The following is a 19,392-nucleotide window of genomic DNA, read 5'->3' as shown; positions in this document are numbered from 1 at the left end:
AGTTGTTGTGCGAGAGTTACGGACATTAGTGCCTTGTTCAAGATGGCCTTTCCTCCTGAACTGGATGAGCACCAGTAGTCACACAAACAGAACAGCCTTCATCAATGATCCCATAAACTTCGATGCAAAATTACTTTGTAGCACATCTTCCCCGGGTCGCTACATCATCGCAACTTTGATTTACACCTACTAAATCCACATGGTTCAACTTTTGAATGTAACTTTCTTGGTCTGTGATTCATCTCGTCAATTTAACCAGCAGCATTGTGGTTAGCACTGTTGCCTCACAGTGACAGGGACCCAAGTTCAATTTCAACCTTGGGTGACTGTCTGTTTGAAGTTTGCACCTTTTCCCAATGTCTGCATGGGTTTCTTGCAGGTTCTCTGGTTACCTGCCACAGTCCAAAGCGGTGCAGGTCAGGTGGATTGGCCATGCTAAATTGCCCCTTAGGGTGAGATTGCAGGAATAGGGTGAGGGATTGGGCCTAGGTAGGGTGTTGATGGACCGAATGGCCTCCTTCTGCACTATAGGGATTCTAACCAATCTTGGGAACAATATTCCCTTGAAAAATGCCCATGTTCACAGCCACAAATTAACCTGGAAAAAGTACCGCGCTTCAAAATAAACAGGCCACTCACAACTTGGGTCAGTTCAAAGAAATTTGCTTTATAATATGAGCCATGGCAAGTAGTGAGGAGATTGTAGCCCAGCCAGTACAAAAGAGTGTTGCTGACAGGGCAGCAGTTATTGCCCATAGTTAAGTACAAATTGTATGTAAAGAACCCAGGAGCACTCCAGCTTTTCCTGGGTCTACAAAGCAAACTTTAAAAAAAATTTAAACCCACCCATAAAGCTCGTCTCGGAGTCGCCCACTTCTCCCCCACCCAGGTCTTGTGTAAAATGGCAGGTTGCTATTTCTCAGTTAGTCTCAGTTTTAATTTTGGGACTGCCTACCCAGAGCATTGTGGTTAGTGTGTTAGCAAAGAGCAGCATTACTATTAAAGCTGCTAGGCTCTATTTAACAACACTGAAGCCCAAAGCTAGAATGTGACGAGCTTTCAGAACCACACAAGAACTTTGACATGTAACCTGGCTTGATGCATCATTGCTCCATCCTTTTGGAGGACACATCGTCCACCAGTTTCACTAGTTTAGCTGAACATTAAATTTTGCAACCAAGGAGGAGGGAGCATTCAGATGGCCAGCATTATTCCCTCAATCCTTTTTTAAAAATAAATTTAGAATGCCCAATTCATTTTTTCCAATTAAGGGGCAATTTAGTGTGGCCAATCCACCTAACTTGCACATCTTTGGGTTGTGGGGGCAAAACCCACACAAACACGCGGAGAATGAGCAAACTCCACATGGAAAGTGACCCAGAGCCAGGATCGAACCTGGGACCTTGGCACCATGGGGCAGCAGTGCTAACCACTGTACCACGGTGCTGCCATGTATTTCTTTTAATGGTAAAAGATGATGGCCTGCGGTTAATAGTGCATTTAACTGCAGTGCCTCAAGGTTTGGTGAGACAACCGAGAACAAATCTGCATGTATATACGGTGATCCTCACATGTTTCCAAGTGCTTTACAGGTGTACTTCTCATTCTGCCCAATGTGCCTCAAGGTGCAGCAATATTATAGCGGCAAAACATCTGGGTAAAACTAAAAAAAGGGCATAGCCGTAAGAGCAAACCATTTCAGTCGCTGTTGTTCAAAGTCTACAGGCAGTGAATATTTCTAAACAATACAGGGCCTACAGGATGAAAGTGATTGAATGAACCACAAAAAATAAATTTCAAAACATTTTTGAATTCTAAGTAAAATAAGATCGAAACAGGGCAGCAAGGTGGCACAGCGGTCCCAGGTTCGATCCCAGCTCTGGGTCACTGCCCCGTGTGGAGTTTGCACATTCTCCCAGTGTTTGCGTGGGTTTCGCCCTTACAACCCAAAGATGTGCAGGGTGGGCGGATTGGCCGTGTTAAATTGCCCCTTAATTGGAAAAAATTAATTGGGCACTCTAAAAATTAAAAATAAAATAAAAAATAAGATAGAAACCTTTTGAGGTCTAAGACTGGAGTCATGCAGGGAAGTGTCATCGCCCCCACCGTTTTCCCCATCTTAATCGCCAACGTCCTTCACCTTGTCAAAAGCAAGCTGCCAAGTGGAGTGGACATAGTCTACAGGATGGATGGAAAACTTTTCAATGGCTGTAATCCAAAAGATAATTACACTGACATCACTCATGGAACTTCAGTCTGCAGATGACATCGCCATCTCCACTCTCAGAAGAGAATCTCCAAGCTATGCTTGATGCCTTCGTGGAAGCAAAGCAAAGAATTGGTTTCAGCCTCAACAAGACTCAAGTGCTTTACCAACCCACCCCAGGGCAGGTCCGGTCTCTCCTTCCATCAAGATCAACAGAGAAACCCTACCAAACGTGGAACCATTCCCCAACCTGGGTAGCCACCTTTCATCTAAGGCAGACATTGATGCAGAGATCCAATATGTCCAATCCATCAGCGTCGCCTTCAGACACCCAAGGACGCGAGTCTTCAATGACCATTACATCCGTGCTGATACCAAGATCCTCGTGTACAAGGAAGTCGTTCTCCCAGCTCTTCTACATGGCTCAGAAACTAAACCTGAACTACGCAGACACCACCTCAAGACCCTGAACATCATCAACACGAAGACAGATTCTCCATATCAGCTGGGAGGACAAGTGTACTAACATCAGTGTCCTTGAAGGAGCCGAGAGAACCAGCATCGAGGCCATGATCATCCAAAACCAACTCCACTGGGCCAGCCAAAGTCCCGATTGCCAAAGCAAATCTTCTTCACCCAGCTCCAGGAAGGCTCCTGAACAAGGAGGACAAAGACAAAGGAAATGCTTCAAAGACACCCTGAAGGTTTACTTCAAGAAATGCAACACAGACTGGGCAGCACGGTGGCGCAGTGGTTTAGCACTGCGGCCTCATGGCACCGAGGTCCCAGGTTCGATCCCGGCTCTGGGTCATTGTCCATGTGGAGTTTGCACATTCTCCCAGTGTTTGCATAGGTTTCACCCCCACAACACAAAAATGTGCAAGCTAGGTGGACTGGCCATGCTAAATTGCCCCTTAATTGGAAAAAATGAATTGGGTACTCCAAATTTATTTTAAAAAAAGAAATGCAACACAGGCGTGAACGCCTGGGAGATCCGTGCTTGGAAGGGACCTACTAGGAGGAACATCCTGATTGAAGGGACAATTCGTCAAGAACACCTGATGGCAAAGGAGGTCTGGAAAAAGAACCCGAGAAAGGAATTCCAGTGATCACGAATCCAAGGACCAATCCCGCCTTCTGGAAGCACCTGCCAAGTGTGTGGTGAGAGACACGGCTCTAGGATCAGGCTCACCATGCAAGGACTCACAGGACTCATGGCGAGTAACATAGATGGACAATCATACCGGTTAGCCGGTATTGCCGAAAAGTATCGCATTTTTAAATAAATTGATCTTTTGCTGTAGATTCAAAAATGGGACTCAAATCAATTCTCTCAAACCAGTGACTCACAGCAGAAAAAACACCGGACAAGTTGGGAAAAATATACACAATTCTAGATGATTGCCTAGGAACTCGTGTTTCTACTTGGAGAGTGGATTTCAGTGTTCCTTTCAACTTGTACATCAATTTTCTTTTGAAACTGCCATTACTGATGGTTTACCTATTACAAACAGATGCTGTTGCACAGCCCATCACGGACTCAAATGGCATTAACTTCCCATTGAATCAGTTCCAGTTCCACTGCCTCCTCCCCCTCCCCTCAATTGCCAGTATGGAAGTCAGTTACAGTTACTCAGCCCAGTTGCTATGATAATGTACTTCAAGCCAGGAAATGGTTGTCATGACAACGAAAGGTCAAAAGTCAGGTCATGAGAGTTGCAACGCAACTCTTGGATATCATCCACTGGGGTAGGGGTAGAGAGTGTTGAACGCAAAGTGCACCCGATGACCTCAGAGCACAAGAAAATCACCTAACACATGCATATTGTAACACGAGAAAAATTTACACAAGACATAAATTCAATACTACAGCATAACCAACGTGTTCCTTTCCGCTCTCAGGAAGAGTTCACTGGCAGCTGAAATACAAATAGGCTTTGATGTACAAAGAACATTCACATCCACGTATGAATAGGCCTTCAGTTGGCCAGTGGATTGACTAAAAAAAAAAAAAGAGCACAATGAAAGCAAAGATGAAACAAAAATCAAGCAAATAGATTTGCTGGTCAAAGGAAAAATATAATCAGGCTGCTGTCCATACTTTGAATAAGGTGGCATGCATCTCAAGTGTGTATGCGTGAGACAGCACCAAAACATATCAAAAAATAAGTGTCAAGAAAAACTGTACTTGTTGGACCAGGTCTCCCACTAATAAAAAAAAAGCCAATTTAGATCAAGAGGGCATCCCGAACACACAGCAGATCTCCAGCATCTGATTTCAGTAAAATCAGTCTTTGTCCACTTGGGGAATTTGATCATTAAGCTGCTGAAAAGATATTTGAATGCACATTATGTGGTGTCTAGATGACTTGTACTGCTTCCTTCAGGTTGAAAGGATACAGATTTATTCATGATGCAATCCCATGCATGAACACACCAGACAGGGAGCATCTTTTGTCCCCAGCTGCTGAGCAAAAGGACTGTTGTGGTTCATAGTGCATCATTCATTGAAGATCCATGAGCAGTGCTGAAAGGCCATCAGGAAAGCAAATCAGGAATTGAAAATTCAGGACAACCGAATACAAGAAATACCATCTTCTTAATAAACCTCAAGTGAGGCCACATGTAGAGAGTAGTATGACTAGTTTTGGTCCCCTCGTGGTCAGTGATTATAGAACAAGAAAAATGTTTCAAAGCAGGATAATTAGATTGCCGCACATGTTCCATTTGGATCTGGAAAAACGTATTAATTTAGCTTCCAATTTCCAACCCTCTTATCACCTTCACATGGTCCATCTCAAGACATTTTTCTTCCTTGACCTCTTTAATTTCTGGGGATAGACTGTCCACTAGTATTCATTACAAGCACACCAACTCCCACAGCTAACTCTTTTTATTAAAACAAAATTAAATTACCCAATTATTTTTTCGAATTAAGGGGCAATTTAGCATGACCAATTCACCTAACCTGCACATCTTTGGGTTGTGGGGGTGAGATCCATGCAGACACTTTTTTATAAATTTAGAGTGCCCAATCATTTGTTCCAATTAAGGGGCAATTTAGCATGGCCAATCCACCTACCCTGCACATTTTTGGGTTGTGGGGGCGAAACCCACGCAAACACTGAGAATGTGCAAACTCCACACGGACAGTGACCCAGAGCCGGGATCGAACCTGGGACCTCGGCGCCTTGAGGCCACAGTGCTAACCCACTGCACCACCGTGCTGCCCTTGATCCATGCAGACACAGGGAGAATGTGCAAACTCCACACAGACAGTGACGGGGGCCTGGATCGAACCCGGGTCCTCAGCGCCATGAGGCAGCAGTGCTAACCACTGTGCTACCGCACCGTCCCCTCCAACAGTTACCCTCAACTACAGCTCTTCACACCCCACATCCCGCAAGGACTCCATCCCAATCTCCCAGTTTATCACCTCCGTCACACCTGTTTCGATGATGCTACTTTCCAAAATTGCTGCCAGGTCTTCATTCTTCCTCAATTGTGGTTTCCCACCCACTCTAGTTGACAGGGCTCTCAAACATGTCTGATCCATCTCCCGCACCTCTGCTCTTACACCTTCCCCTAACTCCCAAAACCAGAAGAGGGTCCCCCTGGTCCTCACTTTTCACCCCATCATCCTCCAAATTCAAAGAATCATCCTCAGCCAGTTCCGCCAACTCGAGCATGATGCCACCACCAAACACATCTCCCCTCCCCTATCAGCATTCCCTATTGTTCCTTCTGGGAAATCCTAGTCCATTCCTCCATCACTCCCAACACCTCACCCTCTTCCTCCGGCACGGTCCCATGCAATTGCAGGAGGTGCCACATCTGCCCCTTTACCTCCCCTCTGCTCATCATCCCAGGGTTTAAACATTTTTTTCAAGTGAGGCAGCGTTTCATGTGCACCTCCTTCAATCTAGTCTATTGTATTTGCTGCTCCCAATGCGGTCTACTCTTCATTGGAGAGACTAAACACACTGGGTGACCGCTTTGCACAACATCTTTGGTCTGTCCGCAAGCAGGACCCAGACCTTCCTGACACTTTCCATTTAAACACACCGTCCTGCTCTCATGTCCACATTTCTGTCCTTGGCTTGCTGCAATTCTCCAGTGAAGCCCAAGGGACAAAACCACATTGCCTTCCAAACTTAACATTGTGTTCAACAACTTCAGACTGTGAACTCTCTCCTTCACCTTCACCCAATTTTTATTTATATCAATTCATTTTAATTTCTTCCATTAGATCTGTTTTTCCCTCACCACTGTCCCCCTCCTCCCCACTCCACTTGGGCCAACTGTTCCTTGTTGCCTGTTGACACGCTGCTAACCGTTGTTCTGACATTAACACATTCTGATCTTTTAATGTGCCACTATCAATACCCTTCTTAGCCTTGATCACCCCCATTTACGTTCCTTCGCCTTTCTGTCCACGACATCTTGGTCAATCTCCACCTATCTCTGGCCCTGGATCCAGCCCCACTGAACGGCACCTCCACAACAGTATAAATCTGACCCTATTTCCAGTTCTCTCTAGCTTTGACAAAGTCATCCAGACTCGAGACATTAGCTCCCTTTTCTCTCCACAGATGCGGTCAGATCTGCTGAGATCGTTCAATATTTTCTGTTGTTTTGTTTCAGATTCCAGCATCCGCAGTAATTTGCTTTTATTATCGATGATGATTAGACTGATACCTAGTTAAAAGGGAGGTGTTAGTTTCTAGGACAGGTTCAAAGACCTTGGCCGGGATTCTCCGCTATCTGGCGGGGCGGGCCATACTGGCGCCGAGGAGTGGCGTGAACCACTCTGGCGTTGGGCCGCCCGGAATGCTGAATCCTCTGCACCTTCAGGGTCTAGGACGGTGGCGGCGCCGGCCGGCGCAAGTTGGCACATGCGCGTTCTGTCGTGATCCCAGCGCGTGCACAGGGGTGTTCTTCTCCGCACCGGCCATGGCGGACCGTTACAGCGTCCGGCGCGGAGGGAAAGAGTGCCCCCACAGCACAGGCCTGCCCGCAGATCGGTGGGCCCCGAATGCGGGCCAGGCCACCGTGGGGGCACCCCCCAGGGCCAGATACCCACCCCTCCCCGAGGACTCCGCAGGCCACCTGCAGAGCCAGGTCCCTCCGATAAGGACCTGGTTTGATTTACACCGGCAGGACTGACCGGAAACGGGCAGCCAGTCGGCCCATCATGGAGCGGAGAATCGCCGGGGGGGGGGGGGCACTGCCAACGGCCCCGACCGGAACGACACGATTCCTGCCCCTGCCGATTATCTGGCAGTAGGCGCCGGGGCGGGATTCACGCCACCCTCCGGCAATTCTCCGGCCCGGCGGGGAGTCGGAGAATCCCGCCCCTTGGGTTTTAATTTTTTTTTTTTTTAAATATGGGCTGAAAGGTCAAACGCAATCACAACTAGGTTGTTCAATTGGGCCAAAGCATAGAACTACTTTCAGGTACTAGACAATACAGTTAATCAAAAAATTAGTGTCTGGAATAAGTTGCCAGCACTATTGTGGATTCACAAATTATTGAAAATGGAGCTGGATGAGTATGTACATGCAATTTTTATTCTGACATTCAAAATACATTACAGTACTTACAAACCAGCACATCGCAAAAGGTCTGAACAATTGCTTTTATAGATAAGACTAAATAGGGGTTACTTCATGCTGAAACTTCAGACAAGCTAAACAATGCATTAACCTAGATACCCTTCAGTACAAGATCTTCGAGGCCAAGGTATGGCATAACACAAACCACAAATACATTTCTCAGCTGAATTGAGGATGCATTTGCACTGTGGGTGTAAAACTTTGAGCAACAACTGTTAGCTGTAAAGTATAAGTTAAGGATCAAAAGAGGTACAATAACTTGGTGCAACACCACAAATGGAAAGTCTATATCTGATGAGTTGACAAAGGTTGGGGGAGTGAGTGCTAAATATTTGGGTGAGAACCAAAAGCTGGGTTCCTCCCTTCTCAGAGAGTAGCTGCTGTATGGAAGATAGGACACACCTCTTTGTCCAATTCAAGAACAGAGGTAACTTTAAAGTCTCCCGACTGGTTTTGGCTAGGAAACTGTGCATCGGGAGAGAAAACCTGCAACAGGTACAGTACTCTTTCATAATGGCAGCGGTTAAAAGCTCGGGCCCCATGAAGCACATAGTCCAAATTAACATTTCAGTCTGGTGCAGAGGAAATTCTGTGTGGCAGGAGATGCAAATGTTAGGAAGATATTAATTGGAGGCTTCCTCAGGTGAAAGTTAAAGATCCTGCCATATTATTCAACGAGGAATAATGTGTTCTGGGTTGCATTACGTTTAGTTAATTGTCACCAAAAAGAAAAAAAAAAACTAATCAATCATCTAATTGTGGGATATTGATGGTATAGATTAACAGCTACACTACATTCATTGCCCCTTTAAGTAAATTAAGAGACAAGGCAAATGTAGCTACATCTTTCTAGGGAGCTTTAAAGCAGGTGTCATTTTGTAGCATATGATTCATGCAGCCAGGGAAAGTCAGCTTACTTTTAGAAGTGTACTGTTAAAACCAAAGAATGGAAAAGCCACAGGAGTAGATGGAATTCCAATGGAGATTTTCTTCTTTTTCTTTTAAATTTAGAATACCCAAATCATTTTTTCCAATTAAGGGGCAATTTAGCACGGCCAATCCATCTACCCTGCACATCTTTGGATTGTGGGGGTGAGACCCACGCAGACATGGGGAGAATGTGCAAACTCCACACCGACAGTGATCCAGAGCCGGGATCAAACCTGGGTTCTCGGCACCATACGGCAGCAGTGCTAATCACTGCGCACTGTGCTGTCTCATTGGAGATTTTCAAACTTGGGAAGAGATCACCAGTCATCTCCAGCAGCTGTTCCTGATAATCTGGGATAGGGAAGAAATTCTCATTGACCTCAGGGATGCAGTTATTGCAACCAGCTTCAAGAAAGGAGACAAAAGCAGACAGTGGGAACTACCGAGGAATCTCCCTGTTCGCCATCAACGGGAAGATCATCGCATGAATCCTTGCTAGCTGCCTTCTCCCAGAGTCTAAAAGAAATCCTTCTTGAAAGCCAGTCAGCAGACATGATTTCCACTTTTGAGAAAAATGCCAGGAGCAACTTCCACCTAAATCTGACCAAGGCTTGTGACTCAGTCAACCCAGAAGTGGTATGGAAGACCCTAGCTGTCCAAAAGAAATTCATCAACATCCCCTGGCTCCTCTATGACAAGATATCGGTGACCTCATCAACAGAAATAAGATAGAAACCTTTGAGATCAAGACTGGAGTCAAGCAGGGATGGGTCATCGCCACCATCCTTCACCTGGTCAAGAACAAACCTCCCAGTGGAGTGTACATAGTCTACAGGACAGACAGAAGACTTTCATAAGTTGAAATCCAGAAGAAATCGACACTGACAAATCATGTGGAACACCAGTACGCGGGTGACATCGCCATCTCCACCTCTCAGAAGAGAATTGCCAAGCTATGCTGGACACCTTTATTGAAGCATATCGAAGAATCCGTCTCAGCCTCACCTCAAGGTGGTTCAAGTCATTTACCAACCCATCCCAGGGCAAGATCGGTCACTCCCTCCATCAAGATCAATGGGGAAACCCTACCAAACGTGGAACACTTCCCCTACCTGGGGAGCCACCTCTCAGCTAAGGCGAACATCGATGCAGAGATCCAACATTGTATCCAGTTCACGAGCGCCTCCTTTGGGCACCCAAGGCGAGTCTTTGACGACTGCAACATTCATGCTGACACCAAGATCCTCGTGTACAAGGCAGTCATCCTTCCAACTCCTATACGGCTCAGAAACTTGGGACTATGTACAGATGCCACCGCAAAGCCCTGGAGAGGTACCATCAACACAGATTCTCCGCACCAGCCAGGAGCACAGGTGTACTAACATCAGCATCCTTGAAGGAACCAAGAGCACCAGCATAGAGGCCATAAGCATCCGAAACGGACTCCGCTTAGTTTGTTAGAGTCCTGACTCCCAAAGCAAATCTTCTTCGCCCAGCTCAAAGAAGGCCTCTGAACAAGAGGAGGACAAAGGAAGCCCTTCAAAGACACCCTGAAATGCAACATAGATGGATGGCAATGCCTGCGAAAACCTGGCTCAGTAAAGACCTGCTTGGAGGAACCACCTGATTGGTGGGACACAATTTTTCGAGCACACCTGATGGCAAGAGGGGGCCCAGTAAAGGAGCCCGAGAAAATACTCGGAGTCCAGTAGCAATAGCTTCGTTGAGAATTTGGCGGCAGTTTCGACAGCACTTCTGGTTGGGGGCAGGGTCAAGGGAAATGCTGATTCGGGAGAACCATAGATTTTTAAAAATATAAATTTAGAGTACCCAATTCATTTTTTTCCAACAATTAAGGGGCAATTTAGCGTGGCCAATCCACCTAGCTTGCACATCTTTTTGGGTTGTGGGGGCGAAACCCACGCAAACACGGGGAGAATGTGCAAACCCCACAGGACAGTGACCCAGAGCCGGGATTGAACCTGGGACCTCGGTGCTGAGGCCGCAGTGCTAACCCACTGCGCCACCGTGCTGCCTGGGGAACCATAGATTTGAGCCAGAGAAGTGGGATGGAAATTTTCGGAGATCGGAAGAGAAAGGAATTAGGACATTAAAAGATTTGTTTCTTGGGTTTGGTTTGCGGAATTGAAGGAACTGGGAACGAAGTATGGGCTGGAGCAGGGAGAAACATTTAGATACATGCAGGTTCGAGACTTTGCCAGAAAGGAGGTTCAGAGCTTCCCAGTAGAGCCGGCTTCCACATTGCTGGAGGTGCTGCTGACGACAGGGGGACTGGAGAAGGGGTTAGTATTGGCAGTTTACGGGACTATTTTGGAGAAGGAGAAGGCGCCGCTAGAAGGGATCAAGGCAAAGTGGGAGGAAGAGTTGGGAGAGGGTATGGAGGTGGTGTTATGGTGGGAGGTGCTCCGGAGGGTGAACGCCTCCACCTCATGTGCGAGGTCGGGGCTGATACAGCTGGAGGTCGGGGCTGATACAGCTGAAGGTGGTGTATCGAGCGCACCTTACAAAGGCGAGGAGGAGCTGGCTCTTTGAGGGGGTAGATGTGTGTGAATGTTGTGGGGGAGGCCCTGCAAACCACGTTCATATGTTTTGGTCCTGTCCAAAGCTAGAGGATCACTGGTAGGTATTTAGGGTAATCTCTAAAGTGGCGCACGTGAAACTGGACCCGGGCCCTCGGGAGGCCATATTCGGGGTGTCGGACCAGCCGGGGTTGGAAACGGGCGCGGAGGCAGATGTTGTAGCCTTCACCTCGTTGATCGTCAAAAGGTGGATCCTGTTAGGGTGGAGATCAACCTCTCCACCCTGTGCCCTGGCGGGGGGGGGGGGGGGGGGGGGGGGGGGGGGGGGGGGGGACCTGCTGGAATTCATGACGCTTGAAAAGGTTAAATTTGAACTGAGGGGAAGGATGGAGGGTTTCTACAATTCATGGGCGTTACTTATTATGCACTTTCGAGAATTGGATCACATCAAACATTGGGGGGTGGGTGGGGCACAGTGGTTAGCACTGTTACCTCACAACACCAGGGACCCATGTTCGATTCCAACCTCGGGTGACTGTGTGGAGCTTGCACATTGTGTCTGCGTGGGTTTCCTCCGGGTGCTCCGGTTTCCTCCCACAGTCCTAAGATGTGCAGGTTAGGTGGGTTGGCCATGATAAATTGCCCCTTCGTACCCAAACGTTAGGTGGGGGATAGGGCCTAGAAAGTGCTCTTTCGAGAGGCAGTGCAGACTTGATGGGCCAAAAGGCCCCCTTCTACACTTCTATGATGCTATAACCACTTTTAGACTGCTCCTTGTAGACTTGGTAGAAATTACATTTGATTGATCCTACAAAGGAAAACCACAAATGTAAAACAGTTAACTGGAAAATTTCAATGGAGTACAGCACAAGACCGAGTGACACCATTCCACATTTCTCATACCTTTCTTCCCCCTCCCCCCACGCCAGATATAATACCCTCATGACTTATTTTTACAAATTTTATGCCACATCATTACATACAAATGTATTTAATCATTTGCACTGCTCAAGTGGGGTCCACTGAAACCCCTACTTGTGGATTAACTCAATTCCCACTCCCAGGAAAAATTCCAGAGAATAGGAATTCTGATTGAGTTCCGATATGTACACCAGCACAAAACCACGACCCGACCACCAATAGGACATGGAGGACATTGGTGGGACTAGAGCGAGACCTTCAACCCCTCAATTTGGTTCAGCCATGATCTAATAAAATGGCAGCTCAGGATGCCATCTCCACATTCTTCAATATCCACACAAGCAAAATCCATTGCTTTCAGTCTTGAAACCAAATTTTGACTATCCTTTTGCCTGGTTATGACATTTTCAGTTGGAAATGGCTGGCACTCAACCTTCCAGAAATAATTGTTCGAGGTTCAAACTGAAGTGATCCTTTTCCAGGTACTGCAAAGCATTCTGGATCCTGAGGTAAGCAAGTCTGGGAAATTAATAATGGAAAAATAAGGAGATGGCAGATAAATTGAAACAGGTATTTGGCACTCGAGGATACAAGTAACAGCCTAGAAATAGCTGTAAAATCAGGAAATGGAAGGGTGGGAATGGAAGGTTGGGAGGAAATCGGGAAATGGAAGGCATGGAGGGAATCAGGAAAATTAAAATCACCAGGGAAGTGGCACTAAGTAAATGTTGGACCTGTGACTGGCAAGTGCCTAGGTCTGGATGGACATCATCCTAGGGTCTCAAAAGTGGCCAATGAGATAGCCGATACATTGGTTTAATTTGCCAAAATTACCTAGGGGAAGGCTAGTTAGATTGGAAAATAATGAATGTAATTCCTTTATTCAAAAAGGAAGGGATGCAGAAAACAAGAACCTATTGGCCACTTAGGTTGGCATCAACATAGTCACTGTGACAGATGTTATTATAAAGATGTTATAGCAGGGTACCTAAATTCAAGGCATTCAGTTTTGTGAAATGTTTAGCCAATTTACTGGAGTTCTTTGAAGGAGTCGCATTACTTTTGGATAAAAGGAATCTGTGAATATACTGTACTGATTTACAGAAGGCGACAAAAGGTTATTGCCAAAAAATCCTCAAATGTGTAGGGGGTAACATTTTTTTAAAAATTTGGACTACCCAATTTTTTTTTTTTTTACCAATTAAGGGGCAATTTAACGTGGCCAATCCACCTATCCTGCACATCTTTGGGTTGTGGGGCGAAACCCACGCAAACACGGGAGAATGTGCAAACTCCACACGGACAGTGACCCAGAGCCTGGATCGAACCTGGGACCTCGGTGGCGTGAGGCAGCAGTGCTATCCACTGCGCCAACGTGCTGCCCTGTGTAGGGGGTAACATTTGCATGTGTAGAAGATGGTTTCCTGTTAGCAAGCCAGAGAGTAGGCAGAAATGGGGGTCTTTTTCAGGTTGGCAGGATGTTGACGAGTGGTGTGTCACAGGGATCAGTGCTGGAGCCTCAGCTTTTCACAATTTATATTAATGATTTGGATGAAGGGACCAAAGGTACGGTTGCTAAATCTGCTTATGACACAAAGATGGATGAGAAAGTAAGGTATTAAGAGGACATAATTAGGTTGCAAAGAAACAGATACGTTAAGGGCAAAGATCTAGCAAATTGCATTAATGTGGGAAAATGTGAAATTGTTCTGTATTGCAGGAAGAATAATAAAGCATACTATTTCAATGGCGAGAGGTTGCACAACTCAAGGAGGTGCTGAGGGATCTGGGTGCCCTAGTGCAAAGGCTAGTGTGCAGGTAATAAAGAAAGTTAATAGAATGTTATTGTTGATTGCAAGGAGAATGGAATACAAAAGTCATGAGTTTATGCTTCAGTTGTACAGGGCATTTGTGAAGCCACATCTGAAGTGTACACAGTATTGGTTTCACGGTTCAGAGGGGTTTACTGGACCAGTATCAAGAGTGGGCGGGTTCTCTTATGAGGAAAGGGTGAACAAACTGGGGTGCATCTGTTGGAGCTTAGAAGAGTAAGAGGCGAATTGATTGAAAAAAAGGTAAAATCCAGTGGACGGCATCATGGTGCAGTGGTGAGCACTGCTGCCCAGTCATTGAGGACCTGGATTCGATCCCAGCCCCGAGTCACTGTCCATGTGGAGTTTGCATAGTCTCCCTGCGCTTACGCAAGTCTCACCCACAAACCAAAGATGCACAGGATAGGTGAATTGGCCACACTAAATTGTCCCTAAATTTGGGGGGGGGGGGGGGGGGGGGGGGAAATTGGATACGTTAATTTTAAAGAAAAGAAACATATAAAATCCTGAGGAGTCTTGACAGGGTGGATGTGGAGAAAATGTTTCCTCTTGTGGGAAAATCTAAAAGTAGGGGGTCTCTGTTTAAAAATAAAGAGTCACCCATTTAAGACAGATGAGAATTTTTTTTCCTGAGGGTAGTGAGTCTTGAACTTCCTTCTTCAAAAGGCAATGGAAGCAGAGTCTTTGAATATTTTTCAAGCAAAGGGAGATAGCTTCTTGATAAGCAAGGGGTGAAAGGTTATCACGGTAGGGGGAGGTTACAATAAGAACCTTATTGAATGGCAGACCTGGGTCTAAAAAAAAAAAAAAAAAAGATTCTTCTCCTGAAACAAATACTTTACATTTTCTGCCAGGCACATATTACTTCCTGCCAAAAAATATCTATTGTTGTAGTCAGCCTGAACTAAATCATATCCATTACATTTATGGATGATAGATTAAATTCAATTTGCTGCTATTTATAAGCCTCAATGTGGGGCTCGAAGCTAGTTGGTAGTTCATTGGATTTGTGGTGCCATCAAGCAAATTACTTTTTATGAATAGGCAATAAAGTTTAGTATTAGCAATGGGTCTCCATCAGCCTGTAAATCCTTCCAAAATGCCCGATGACAGGTGAAGAGCGGGAGAGTCTCCTGGTCAGCCATCCAACAGAAGACAAAGGCAAACCGCGGCAGTATTTTGCCAAATGTAATCAATGGGAGGCCATGGTTTGCAAACACCCTCTGGGCATGGTACCTGGAGGAAGAGGATCAGCAGTGGGCACATACACTTACTGTCTGCATACTCCACCAATATGAAAAAAAAAATCAAATAATGGATCAAGTCAGGTGATTTTAAACCAAATTAGCTAAGCAAACTTGGAATTGTACAAAATCTAGAACTCATTTATCTCTCAAACCTGAATGGATTTTGGACTTGGGCGAGGGCTTACAAATAGGGTTAGTAACCTCGCTGCCCCATTAATCTTGACAAATTGGCCAACTGCAACTTTCCAACACACCTGCCAGAAACAACCAGTCTGCCTCTTTCACCATGAAAATTGGAGCCTTCGTGACATTATTAGGGCTCTGACTGCAATCCTGAGGGACACATGGGTGGACTTGGAACAAACACTCCACCCATGTGCATTGGAGTCCAGGGAGCAGATTCTTTTTTAAAACCATTAAAAATAGATGTGTGTAGCTGGAAGACGTGCTCCTCCAAGTTCCACTAAGCATTCGCAGACCTGGCCTTGGCTTTGTGCTGCTCCCCCTCCCAACACCTATATGCAGGCTGACAGTCCCCAAGGCTGAACGGGCAGGGAAACACATTGGACCCATTTGGTATTAAATTGAGACAGGTAGTCATATAATACCCCAAAATTCTGATTTTTTTTTTGGCAAGATAAATGTTTCCTGACTGCATACAGTGCCATCAGTGCTTCGCACTCGTCAGTACCTTGACGAAGTCATTTACTGTTCATGCAAACATCTAGGCAGGTTATTCAGCTATGTAAAGTATTGTAGTCAAATTTTATCTTGCCCTCCCCAGACATACATGCACTTCCAGCAGCAGCGACCACCGCATGTTGAGTCCCAGGACACCAACATTAATTTCCCATTTGCTTCTGCCAAATCACAGGTAACATTTTAAGTATTAATGTTCATACCCCAAGATTGAATCGTCAGCATTTATTGCCCATCCTCAATTGCCCTTGACAAGGTGATGGTAGGGGTGCCCTTCTGAATCACAGCAGTAGTCCGCACGGTGAAAGGTGCTCCTATGGTGCTGTTGGATAGTGTTCCACGATTGTGACACAGCAACAGTGAATGAAAAGCAATACATGCTCACTTCAGCGTCGGCTGAGAATTTCAGAGGCAATGGCGTTCCATGCTCCCCTCCCTTATCCTTCCAGGTGGAGGTCAGGAGTTTAGAAAGTGCTGTCAAAAGACTTGGTGCGTTGCTGCAGCTTTTCCTATCACTAGAATATGCTGCAGCCAGTGTGCCATGGTCAAGCTCCATAATGAAACAGATAATTCAGTGCATCAGCTCTTTACACTTTTCCCCAATGTAACCCAATAAAAGGTGGAGGATGCATGAGAGGTTACTACAATTCCCAAATATCAGCAAAGTTAACAAGAAGAACATTGACACACACCTGTTGGACAGCATCTATTAGAGGTTTTGTCCAAATTTATATAGACACACAAAAATGTTTTGTAGGCCAAACAATCCAAATTGGCCAAACCCCAATTCTACACGTGCAGTGAATAAGTATTTTGGGCTCCAATCCAGCTAAATAGCTTTCCTTTACTTCACTACTTGAGAACCAATGGGAGATATTTTCTTTAAAAATGCTCAGACATGGAGTGTGCAACTCTTTTCCCCTCCCACTTACAAAAATGTTTTGCAAAAGGCAATTAGCAAAAGCACGTGAAGGGAGGGGACAATTACAATGGACAAGTGACAGCTGGGAATAAGAGTAGGAGAGAGCAGCTGTGGGCTTCTTCACTGGTACACAAAAATCATCCCATTTTAGTCCAAGAAAAAAAAGGGAGGATGAGGAAAATGAAAAATGCACAAATTCAGGCCTACCAGACGCCCAAATTCTGCACTGGGTGCAACATTAGTAATTTCTCTCCAAGGAACTCATTTCGTTTTGTTTGCTAAAATGAAGCAAATATACTGAACACAGTGCAAGCTGGGGGATGTTCTACTGACAGATCAATTCAATCTATTAAGTGACAGGGTCACTGTGTAGTGACAAGCAGACCAGCACATGGAACAGGTGTAGATTCAATGTCCTTCTTAAGAAGTAATAGATGGTATTGTTTTCAAATCCCCCCCCAGACTCACCCCTCTCCCATCTCTGACCTCCACCAGCCCTACAAGCCTGATCTCCAGTTTCCTCCCATTCTCATCTTTCACATATCTCCCATTTTCATCATTCCATCATTGGCAACCAGTTGCTTGGGCTCAAAACTCTGGAATTCTCCCCTTATACCACATCGACTCAAGAACAGCTTCTTCTCTACTTTTGAATGACCTACCTCGTATTAAGTTGATCTTTTCTCTACACCTTGCTATAACTGTAACATTAAATTCTGCAGTCTCTCCTTCCTTATGTACAGTATGCATTGCACAGCATGCAAGAAACAATACTTTTCACTGTATACCAATACATGTGACAATAATAAATCAAATCAAAATCACCTCTTCCTCCTCTCACCCTTAAAATGCTTCTTAAAACCTACCTCTGCCCAAATTTTGTCACTGGTCTCGTCGCCTGCAGTTTAGTTTGATAACGTCCGAGGTGAAACATGTTGGAACATTTCACCATATTAAAAATGTGCTGGATAAAATGCAGGTTCTGCAATTTGAATTAAAGCACCAGCAATCACACTTTGACACTTGCTAGAGCCCAAAATGAGAAATTGGCCCTCAGTGTTAATTATTACCTATTATTCCAATCACTAAAACACTTGTGGTCCTCCGGATTCTTCAAAAAATACATTAGTGCAAAACGACAAGAAAAATGAAGTTGCAACAATCCTCCATGAGACCAGGATGATCCTCAAGTGGTCACACGAATAAAATTAAAACCTACTTTTTAAAAATAGGGATACCGACTTGCATAGCGACCACACAAAAAAGGGTTAATTTTAATGCTACGCAGTCTGGGTGCAGTAGTGAAGTGTTGCACATTGCTTTCTGCCTCTGTGGCAGACGAGGCGCCCAAATTATATTTCTGTCGGCAGACCCCAAGGTTGCAGCAAAGTCCTCCCTTTAAGAGCTCAAATAACACACATCTGGTTTTGTTCTGCAGTCACGGGTGAGGTCACGTTGAAGCATTTTTGCAGGGCTAAAGGATTTTAAATATATGTATTTCATTCCATAACAGCAGCTCGTTTCAAGACCTGATCGGTCGAGTCTGCATTAAACCAGCAGCTCCGACTCGCCTCCCGCTGGAACCCCATTTTGTTGAGCATCTGAAAACGCTCTCAGTAGACTAAAGAACATTTCCTTTGTTGTGTCTGAAGCCAGTTTTGTTATTTAACGCCTCATTGAGATAAAGGAAGCTATTCATAAAATAAAGCGCTAGACGAGGATTTTCAACAACTCATTTTCAGCTTTAAGGGGAGGGGGGGGAAAACACCTCACGGCTAAATTTCATTAGCAACTGCATCCAGAAGAGGTTTATTTTTGCAGCAGCCGGATTGATTAAAGGATAATGGTTGGATACATCCTCTGTTGCATACACCAATTCCCCACTTCAAACCTGAGTGTTGGCTGGGAGAGGAGTGATCAGCGTTGCTGGCAGAGGACTGTAAGGAAATGTTTGGATTGTTCATTGCACAATGGAACGATTATACTATTCCTGTAAACGAAGGAACTGTGAACAGCTGTGCAAAACAGTTATTGCAGACAATGAGAGGCAACACAAAAAAAAAAAAAAAAAAAAACTTATTTTCTAGAGTCCCAGGTCGAAAAAGAAACATTCCCCCTATTTCCCATAAAGGACATTCTGGAAATCTGTTGCATTCATGATGCCTCTCCATTCCTCCCAGTTATATTGCTGCCCACACGGATCTCGTGTTAATCAAAGAGCATTTGCGAATTGGAAGGGCCACAGAATGAAACTTGGTCCTGCTCGTTAACCTTTGACTTACCGCCCAAAGTAATTATATACCGTTACCAGAGAGATAGGAAAGGATTGATGGATCTGTGAGGTATTTATCTAGGGGCGCGCCTCCCCCCCCCCCCCCGCCCCCCCCCCCCCCCCCGCCCCCACAGAAAAAAAATCCTCCAGGAAACAATGGAATTAAAATAGAAGCCATGTTGGAGAAATTCTTCTCATGCCTGACAA

General features: G+C 45.4%; 1 protein-coding gene across 1 annotated transcript in view; it reads right to left on the bottom strand.

The window, feature by feature from the left end:
- The window catches only part of fscn1a (fascin actin-bundling protein 1a), a 34,545-nt gene that overhangs the window by 13,928 nt on the left and 1,225 nt on the right, over positions 1-19,392 (bottom strand).

Source organism: Scyliorhinus torazame, chromosome 17 (genome assembly GCF_047496885.1).
Source record: "Scyliorhinus torazame isolate Kashiwa2021f chromosome 17, sScyTor2.1, whole genome shotgun sequence".
Classification (NCBI taxonomy): Eukaryota; Metazoa; Chordata; class Chondrichthyes; order Carcharhiniformes; family Scyliorhinidae; genus Scyliorhinus; species Scyliorhinus torazame.
The sequence above is the reverse complement of the archived record's forward strand: the minus strand, read 5'-3'. Positions and strand labels throughout refer to the sequence as shown.